Here is an 11,087-nt window from a genome sequence, read left to right as displayed (position 1 = left end):
TTGTTAAACTGTTTTATACATGTATCTGGTAAACTGAACTCGGTAACCAAACTTTGAACTCACCAGCGTTGTCTGACACACTTGTTTGCATGCTTGTAGGTCTTTAGATGTCTTGCATTGGAACTTGCCGTCTGGAGTAGCTGGAGTGGTCATGGGTCGACTGGAGGAACTCATGTTATTGATTTCTTGATACTATACATTGGTTATGAAACTGTTTTACTTTGCTTCCGCTGAACACTTTGGTTTTCACTTAACTTGTTGATGGTATTTTTATTAATAATTGAGAACTTTATTTTGAAACATGTATGGGTTCAATGTAATTAGTGGTTCGCTGTTGGTACGTCACACGCCTAACAGGGACATTCCCTAGATGGTATTTTGGGGGTGTGACACCTGGTCTCTCGTGAACAGACAAAGATGCAGTCCATCAAAACACCTCTTCAGCTCTTGAAGAGTAGCCCTATCCTCTTATACTTAATCCTCAACTTGCTTGATAAAGAGCTGCTTTAAATCATCGGAGTCTGCAGAAGTGTATGCATCGTATATGTATACATTCTATACATCAAAATTCCAAACTTTATGCATCTTTTAATATAAAAAGGCAGGAAAAAACAAATTAAATCTACTTATATATCTTATTAAATAAAATCTTGTCTTACAACAGAAGTAGATACTTTCTTGCGTTTAGTAGGAACCACTGTAGATTCTACATCATCATCATCTGCCCAAATCATTCATAATCATCATTTAGTCATAACCCAGAATAATTTCACTGTACATTTAATAATCTTTCTTTGTATTTAATTCATATTAAGTGTTTAATCTTTCTTTGTATTTAATTTAATACTATCAATATCCATATTAACATATTCTAAAACCATTATGGCTCCACAAATGCTTCTACTAAACAGAGCTAGCTGAAATATATCAACAGTTTAAAATAAAAATTATCAACATTATCAACAGTTTTAAAAAATCCACAAACCTAAAATAACCTACAGATGATTGTATGAATTTCAAACAACTGTGATTAGACTGAAATATAAAGCGAGAATTAGAGTAGATCAGTTCAAAATTTAAAATTTCAAAATTCCAAAAAAAAACATACTTTCAACGATGTTGGAACAATGATGCTGGGACAATTATGTGAAGCACTAAGATCTGGAATCGGAAAGTTTCTTGCAGCAGAAGCAGAGAGTTTCTTGCATTTGGTAGGAATAACTGTAGAACAATCATCATCAAATCATTCACAATCATCATTTAGTCATAACTCAGATAAAAAACAATTACGAAAAATCAAAAACAAAAACAAACATAATTATATATGACATTACCATCATCAAGGCAAACGACATATCCCCAAAATTTGTTCTGAAAGTGGGTCAGAGAGAGCTTCGGTTTTCTATTTTCCTTTATGAACAAATATCGAGTATTGAGAAGAAAGGATTTGAGGGAGAGATACATTGGAAGTGTGGTTTGAAAATACAAAAGCAGAGAACACGAGAGTTTAAATATGAAGAGGTAAATGAGAAAAAAAAAACCTTTATATAAGAAGATGATTGACAGAAGTGAGTTAGTAACATGCATTAATTGCAAATTACGTATCCCCAGGCGTTTTGAATTTGAAATTACCGGCAATTTCAAACATCTGCTGAGATATACGCTGCCCAAAGGACCATCAACCTCGGCTGGCTTTAAAGGATAGATATGGACAGAGGTTTTGAATGGCAGAGATTTATATAGATTTTAAATGATTTTATATATTAAGACTTATGATACAGTAATGACATAAGAAAAGCATTGTTGGACAACCTCTCTGGCTGCGACATCAACTTTTCTTATGTTACTCAGATTTCTCCTTTTATAGAAAGTATAGATTATTATTATTATTATTTAGTCCTAAAAATATGTCAACATCTTGCACGCATCGAGTAGTGAGATTTTGGTGCAGGGTTTGGCAATGGTGGTATTAAAAGATTTGGTAATTATACACTTAAATTGTTCAACTTTAAATTACACTCCTGAATATTAAATTTTCATTTCTAGAGTAATAGATGGGCCTATGATTATGAAGTCATCATTAAAAAAATGAGTGTCATGGCGAAATGATCGTCCACTTCATGTTTGTGTAGCGAAAACCCTCTACTTGCATGTGCCACTTCATATAACCTATAAATTATAACTACGTGGTTACACGTTTTTATGACTGTCAAAACAATTATTTATAGATTTAAAATTTTATAATCTTACAGTTTAAAATTTACATATGCTTAAAAAAAAGTTACATACTTTATGAAATTTTTGTATTAATTTATACTTTAACAAAAATATTTATCTTCACATTAAAAATAGATATTAATGGCAATATAAGACATTAACTAGTAGAAAAATGTGCAATTAAGATTTTCTAATTTTTATTGTGCAAAACCAAATTTATAAGGTTGGAGGATGTGATATAAAGTTCCCAGGGGCTTTATCACGCCAAGTCAGATCTATCTAGGCGCCACGTCATATGGGAGGCTTTAAAACCCCTCCCTTTAACTTGCATGACATGGTTTAAAGCCCCATCATCATTACCTAATTATTTTTTATTTAAATTTGAACATTATTTAATTTTGATATATTAATTTAAAACTCATAATTTAAATAAAAAAATACAATGCCATAATTTAAATAAAAAAAATACAATGTCATAATTTAAATAAACAAATACAATGTCACTAAAAAAAACACCCGTCGTCTCTGTCGTCTCCTCCTTGTTCACGATAAAACCATACGTGCTCGGCCAGATCAGCTCGAAGGTTATGGTGTGTGTCCCTGTCACGTATCCTCGCTTTGATAACTTCATTTTGAGCGTATGTGAGTAGTGGGTTCGTCGGTTCGTTACCTTCATCATAACTTTCTCCATAAAACGCTTTATTCGAGTCCTCCAATATCATGTTATGCAAGATGATGCACGTATACATGATGTTTCTCATTTTACTCTTTTCAAGTATCCTCGACGGCTGGGCAATGATAGACCATCTTTTTTTAATACACCGAAAGCCCGCTCGACATCTTTTCTTGCCAACTCTTTTTTCTTCTATAAATACAATCTTTTCTCATCATCTGGACACGAATAACTTTTCACAAACGTCACCCACTCGGGATAAATACCGTCGACAAGATAGTACCCATACTTATACTCCATGTCGTTTGCATAGAATGAAGTATTTGGTGCAACACCATCTGTGACATCGTCGAAATGATTCGAAGATTGTAAAACTGCGATGTCATTATTTGCACCGGCCATGCTAAAGTACGCATGCCAAATCCATAAATCATGAGACGCTACCGCTTGTAATATTAAGGTAGGACCATCGTGGTCACCACGATGGTGTCGTCCTTTCCAAGCGGTTGGACATGTCGCGCACTCCCAGTGAGTGCAATAAAGACTACCCAATATCCCATGAAACCCGTGTATCGCTTATGAGCCTCGTATAAAAGTGGAACGTCGATAGTGGTTGACATCCTCAAATATCGCCTCCCGTAAAGAAAGCTAACACCTAATATAATATCGTTAATAAACTATAAATAATAAAAATAATAATAATAACATAAATATTAATTGGAGAGAATCTATGTGTTTTTTGTGATTGATGTGTGTTTGAGTTTGTGATTGGTGTGTGTTTGAGTATGTATATATATATATAAGATTCTAATAGATATTAGAAACTTTTTTTATAATATGACCGTTGCCAACGGTCTTTTTTGTGACAACCCGAACTTTCAAGGTTAGTATCTTTCGGTATTGCGATTCTGATCCCTCACTACTTCTTATTTGCACGTCTTCCGCTTTAGAAAGTCTGTTTAACGTTCGTGCCTGTAATGAAAGTGTTTAACGTGGTATGTTATTGGGTTTCTTAATGTGTTTAGTACTTGGGCCGCACCTGCCTCTATTATTCATGGGGTTGCCATCGCTTAGTTACACACTCAGCCCAACTGCCCAACTTGCGAGTCTTTATCTACCCGAGCCCAATAGTTTTAATATCATATCCGGCCCTTTTGCTAGGAAGCCCAAGCTAGTGTGGCAACCAAACAGAAACTTAGTGGGTTCGGCCCACTCTAATCTGATTATGAATGAATTAGTTTCATTATATGTTAACACAAATAAACCAATCCCTAATACCTATACCCCCCTCCCGATTCTCGACGGCAGAAGACGCACACACCCCCCACCACTCGTGTTCTTGCAAATAGTTGGTATGTTAAATCGCTGCTCATGATTAAGATCTATAGTTAAATGTTTACGTGATTATTATGATTAATGATATTATGAACATGTGACAGTTAGGATTGTGATTAATAGTTTTAATATTACATGTGATTGTTTAATAATTCTTAACTAGGGTGCATGATAGTAGGATTGTTGGCCACGGGTGTGTGTATACGAACTTATACGTGTTGCGGTATTATTAAGACTTGGTAGCAAAGTTGTCGTTGATAAATTTATATGCATGTTTAAAGAACCATTTGACCTACTAGAAGATTAATAGTGTTAACCATTACTAGATTGGGTCCGTATAACTAATTGATATGTAATGTCAACAGAAAGGTGTTATAAATTGTTAATGTGATTTGTGATCGGGAGGTCACTGTTAGTTAGGGTCCTGGGGTTGTTCGAAGGGAAGTTTGGGCCGAAACCAAATGGTGCGAGGGGTAACGAATGGGGTATAGCCTCGTGTTATGCTTAAATTCATGAATATATTGATCATTATAATGATTTGGTAAGGGTTATTGATAAGTAGTCATTGTAAGCCGGACATGTTCGTGATATACATTGGAGTTATCTAGAGGGGTTCTTGGTTAATGATATAACAATGATTAGGGTGCATGAATGTTGGAAAGCGAGTAACTTATTATTAGAGGTTGTTAATATTAGATAAATGGGTATTGTTGCACACTATTGATATAATTAAACACTCTTGAGGGACAACATGTTAAGCCCAGTTAAACATATGCATATGGGCCCACCACTATGTGACTCTATTTGTAAACGTGACTTAGTTGGGTCATGCGATTGGGCCGCAGGCTGGAACAGCGGGCTTGATATCTGGGCCACAGCCAAATGTTACAAACGAGCTAGATCAGCCCAGCTATGAAGCGACGGGCTGGTCGCAGTGGACTGAACCATCTTGATGTGCGCCGGGCCGCACAACAGTTTACAACTTTCTGATTGTGCCCAAGCCCAACCGGGTCCAAGTAGGCTTGCATGTTATATTTTCTATGTGTTAGTAATGTTATGTCTAATATTAGTGGGCCAGTTGGTTTGGGTATTATGGAATCGGCCGGTAACTTATGGAATTAAGGCATTGATTTACTTGTATAACGATATGGTATTTGTACATATGAACTTGTGGATTATTATGATACATAGTGTTACGGAAAACTATGTGGTATGATTTCTGGTTATAAGTATACATTCACGGAAATGATAACCAAAATCACCCGACATGGATTGTGGTGTAAACGTGACTTTATTTGCTGACATATGTGCAAAGACGTGTAAGTAATTGTGCAAACCAAACTGATTATTCTGTGATAACCACGTTAGGGATGGTTGATTGATTTGGATTATATAACTAATCTTATCGAGAAAAACTAAGGTGAGTTCATCTCTCTTGAGCATGTGTCCCGGTGGTTGAGACAGTCAGTGGGTATCCTGGGGAGGGATAAGTCTTTCGGGTAAAACTTGGATGTTGGATAATAATCTCACCCTATCATTCTTAAGTCCCATCTTTTGTGTTACCGGGGAGGTAACGGGTATTAGTTAGTAGCACTACTTAGGTTTAGCACCCTCACCCCGTACCGGAGAGGACGGGTGTGAACTAATGACCTAGACATGCCCAGTGTTTTGATAGGAACACTGGGGAACGGGTAAAACATACATCAGGAGCCGTCTTGTTCAGTATCGAGATATTATCAACATTACTTTCGGAATTAAATTCAATGGATTAACTAAATACTTGGTAACCAACGTTTTCGTAAAACTATGAACTCACCAGCGTTATCTGATACACTTGTTGCATGACTATCGGAGTCATGACTGCTCGCCTCAAATACCTGAAATGGCGGATCCGGATCAGCCGGTGCACCAACACCAGCCTGCCCTGACCGAAAGAAATCCGGAATCCTCATGCTCTGAACGGTCATCATATAGCGAAGAACATCCTCCTGCTTCGACTGACTCCTCTGAAGTGCCTCAATCAACTGCTCCAGCCTGTCAAATCTCTGCTCCACATAGCCAGAGAATGACTCCAAAGTAAGAGGCTCAGGTAGAGGATGTCTCCTGTGTGACGCAGGCACTGACCGCTCATGTACCTGTGATGGCTGTTGCACCTGTGTAGCCTCAGTCTGAATACTGGCACCCTCAGCTGGTGGTGCCTGTGACTGCTGCGGAACATGTGGACCTTCTTGAATCGGCCTCCAACCATAGGGTTCCGTCCATGTCACTATGCCTACCTTCTTCAGCTCTAGCAATCCAAACATCGCTGTCGTGGGCCCCTTATGTAGAAATTCGGGACGATATATATCAAACACTCCCAAATTTGTTGCAATCCTGGTGATATAAGGGCCCATATCCAACCCAGCTCGAATACCCCCTCGGCGACCTCTACTGAACGAATCTGCTAAAACAGTAGCCAGATTAAATTCCCTTCCATGCACTCTACACATCAGAATGAATAGCTCGATCCAATTCGCCTTATTTTCTCCCGATTTCCGACCCACGAGTGTAGTAGACAAGATCTTCAACACATACCTATACACCGGATTACGAACCGATGTGATCAGATTCGTTTTCCCAAATGCACGATCAGAAATCGTCTTCCAGAACGCCTGCACCTCAGTTTTACCAACACTACAATCCCTTTTTTTCTTATATGCACCCGTCAAACAAGTAGTGAACTCCGGCCTCTTTACCTCCTCCTCAGTATATAATCCCGAAACTATGGCAAATCGTGCCATATTCATCTCGTACACTTTCCTTCCAAAACTAAACGACACAGCCGTGCCCTGCTCAAACTTTCCTTCCTTGTGTAACCACGTACTGTGAAACTCCCAAACTAACTCTTCATACTGAGGCTCTATGCAGTTCATTGCCTCAATCAATCTCTCACCCAACAGGTCCCTCACTTCCTGCTCTGCACCTATCTCTCTCAACCAATTCCAATTAATAACCCGGTGTTGGAGTAGCTCAGTATCCTTCAGTTTTTCAAACATATCATATTCGGGTGTATCTTCCTCAAACTTCAGAATCGGGTGATCATCTCTGTGCATTTTCTGATCCGGAATGAAGTTATAACTTGTTTGATATTTGATTTTTCGTAAATTCGGATCATCGGGTGCTATCTGAATGATTGGTGTTTCTTGAGGAACCGGATCCTGCTGCGGTGCTGACTGACCCGCTCCGGTTTTCCTACCCTTTCCGCGACGAGAGCTACAAGCCACGCATGCAAAACAAATAAATTCAAGACAAAACAAGCAGACAGTCAGTAAATAACAACTACTTTTTTGGTATTTTTAAATTTTTTATTTTTTTTTTCAAATACTAGCCGTATAGCATTTCATTCGTGGCTAGATCTAAAACGAGCGGGCTACTTTTTACAATTGCTAAGTGGTGGTTAAACTCGCCCGAATGGAGATTGAGTACGGGTGAGTTTAAACCACTTGTACGTGCAAGTAAACCCAAACAAGACTAAAACTGCTAAACTAAACTAAAACTATACTAAAAAGACGCGAAACATTAGACTAGACTCAATGTAAACTACCCCCCATCGGCACTTTTAATTGTCCCAATTAAGAGCCAAAAGTGCCGACATATGACATTGAAGTCGAAGTCGCGCGTGAAAATGATTACTTTTTAGTTGTTTTGAAAATACATTTTAGTGTCGAATGATTCCGCCTAATGAAAGGAGGTTCCATTCGAATACAAAAATCTAGTTCCAAAGCGCAACAATCGATTCTTCAAGTCAATGTATCATACCGACCTTTCAAATATCAAACAAACAATTTCCACCTCCAACCCGACTACCCAAAACCAATCCCAATAGTTAAGCGTGAACCAATGAATCCATACACTTAAATTATGTCAAATTTAACCATAATGTTCCAAACCAAACCAACCGCAATCCCATGACCAAAAAAAAAAAAAAAAAAAAACTACATGATGTAACTCGACACACATAGGTAGCATAACGAACAAACCATGACCACTAAACTGACCTAAGACGGACGCACACTTGACCCTACGGACATTTAACCAACAAACCGGACACTCAAGACCCATAGCCGACCCTACACGAGAATGGCTCGACCTAACCTAAAGACGCAGAACTAATATGACGGTTACATACGAGAATTGACAATTTACGCCACTAAAAGACTCACATCAGACTCTAAACGACGATTAAATGAGAAAAGAAGCAGGAACATACCTGAAATGTGAAGAATGCAAGAAAAAATTTTAACTTTGATTAACAGTTGCAGTCCCCAATCGGTTCTAAATGAAGGTCCAAGGTTAGGTTGTTTATGGGGGCTTTGTTTGGTGTGCGACTCCGGTCACAAGGGTGGTCGTATGGTGGGAACCGGTGGTGTAAGGGTTGAAAAGGAGATGGAGGATGCGTTGTGAAGTCGGAGGTGGTGTGAAGTGTAACGGCGGACGGTGGATGCGGCGGCGGATGTGTAACGGCGGCGGCCGGTGGTGCGGGTTGATGTCGGCGGCGGGGGAAGGTTGGTAACGGGGGCAGGTGTGATGGGGAGTTGTGGGTTCGGCGGTGAGGGTTGAGAAGGGAGAAGAAGGGTTTTGGAGTTGGGGATAAACTGGTGAAGGAAAAGAACTTTGAATTACGTATTGGGGTTCACCATCATTTAAAAAGGGTTCAAAAAACAAATGAGGGGGTTCAGGAGAGTTCAGAGGGTTCAAAAGGGGTTCAGAGGGGTTTCAGAGGGTTCAAAAGGGTTGTTTAATGACCCTCAATGGTGGCGTAGCGCGACCATATGGGTAAAAGTGGTGGAGCTACGCGACGGGTGTTTTTTGGTAGAAGGTTTGGTAGATTTTCAAGTTTTTGCCTTAGAAATTTTTTCTAAGTTTTACCAACCTTCCCCAAACCATCCCAAAATTTTTCTAAGTATAGGACTTACCTGGAATGACTTTTTCTTCGCGTTTTCAGCTCCTCAAAGGTACGTATCCTGCAAATTTACTCACAAACACAAAACACAAACACGAAAAACACGAAAAATAACGAAATTACAAACTGTACATACTCTACAAATGAAGCTTTTTGTTCTCACTGCTTGGTGAAGGTGGGTGGGTCCTCGAGAGGAATTTCTTCCTCCTCGGTAGTATCAATGGGACCTCCCAAGTAATGTTTTAAACGATGACTGTTTACCTTCCACACTCCTTTGTCAACCTCATCGTATAATTCAACCGTGCCGTATGGAAATACTTCTTTCACCACATACGGACCACTCCATCTCGATTTCAATTTCCCTGCTATTAATTTCAACCGTCAATTGAACAAAAGCACTTTGTCACCTACCTTAAAATCCTTCAATCCTCGCAACCTCCTATCATGCAATGCCTTGGTTTTCTCCTTGATACTCCAAGAACGTTCATAGGCAGCATCCCTTAGAGCTTCCAACTCATGAATTTGGAAGAATCTCCTTCTTGCGGCTTCGGTAAGGTCAAGGTTTACGGTTTTTAATGCCCACAACGCCCTATGCTCTAACTCTACCGGGAGGTGGCAAGCTTTGCCATACACAATCATAAAGGGTGTCGTTCCTAACGGTGTCTTATAGGCGGTACGGAATGCCCACAAAGCCTCGTCGAGCTTTTCCGGCCAATCCTTTCTACTTTTTCCTACCGTTTTCTCTAAGATTCTCTTCACCCCTCGGTTAGCATTCTCTACTTGGCCACTAGTTTGCGGGTGGTATGCGGTAGAAAGACGGTTAGTGACACTGTAGCGTGCAAGTGCCTTTTCCATGGCGGAATTGCAAAAATGCGTGCCACGGTCACTTATGATAGCTTTAGGGACTCCGAAACGCGTGAATAACTTCTTAAGGAATCTCACCACCACTCGGGCATCATTGGTGGGCAAAGCTTGAGCTTCGACCCACTTCGAAACGTAATCAATGGCCACGAGGATGTACCTATTCCCACTAGAGGATGGGAAAGGTCCCATGAAGTCAATGCCCCATACGTCAAAGATTTCAAAGACTTGGATGGGATTTTGAGGCATTTCATCCTTGGATGAGATGTTGCCGGTACGTTGGCAACGGTCACAAGTCCTAACAAACTCTATGGCATCCTTAACTACCATTGGCCAATAAAACCCACTATCAAAAACTTTTTGTGCCGTCACATTCGCTCCGTGATGGCCTCCCGTTAAACCCTCGTGCACATGTCTAAGGATGTCTAAACCATCCTCCTTTGAAACACATCTCCTAAGCACTCTATCTCCACCTATCCTAAAGAGGTATGGGTCGTCCCAAATGTACTTCCTAGCCTCCCTAAGAAGCTTTTTCTTTTGTTGGTAGGACATACCCCTCACAAGATCTCCGGTCGCTAAATAGTTTGCCAAATCCGAGAACCATGGCAAACCCTCTACCTTGGCACTAACAAAATCTATGGTTTCGTGGGGAAAGGTATCTCCTATGGAATCCTCACGAACCTCTTCTCTCTTTGGATCCTCTAAACTTGACAAGTGGTCGGCGGCCACGTTTTCCGCTCCCTTTTTATCCTTAATTTCTATATCAAACTCGGAGAGCAAAAGAATCCATCTAATGAGACGCGGCTTTGCGTCTTTCTTTTGGAAAAGAAATCGCAAAGCGGAGTGATCGGTGAACACGGTGGTTTTGGAAAGCACGAGATATGAGCGAAACTTATCAAACGCAAACACTACGGCTAAGAGTTCCTTTTCCGTGGTGGTATAGTTCTCTTGAGCATCATTTAGAGTTTTTCTCGTGTAGTAGATTGGATGAAAGTGCTTATCGACTCTTTGACCTAGGACCGCACCTACGGCATAATCACTCGCATCACACATGAGCTC

The sequence above is a fragment of the Helianthus annuus genome, chromosome 2 (assembly GCF_002127325.2).
Source record: "Helianthus annuus cultivar XRQ/B chromosome 2, HanXRQr2.0-SUNRISE, whole genome shotgun sequence".
In the NCBI taxonomy this organism is placed as follows: domain Eukaryota; kingdom Viridiplantae; phylum Streptophyta; class Magnoliopsida; order Asterales; family Asteraceae; genus Helianthus; species Helianthus annuus.
This window is presented reverse-complemented; position numbering follows the sequence as displayed.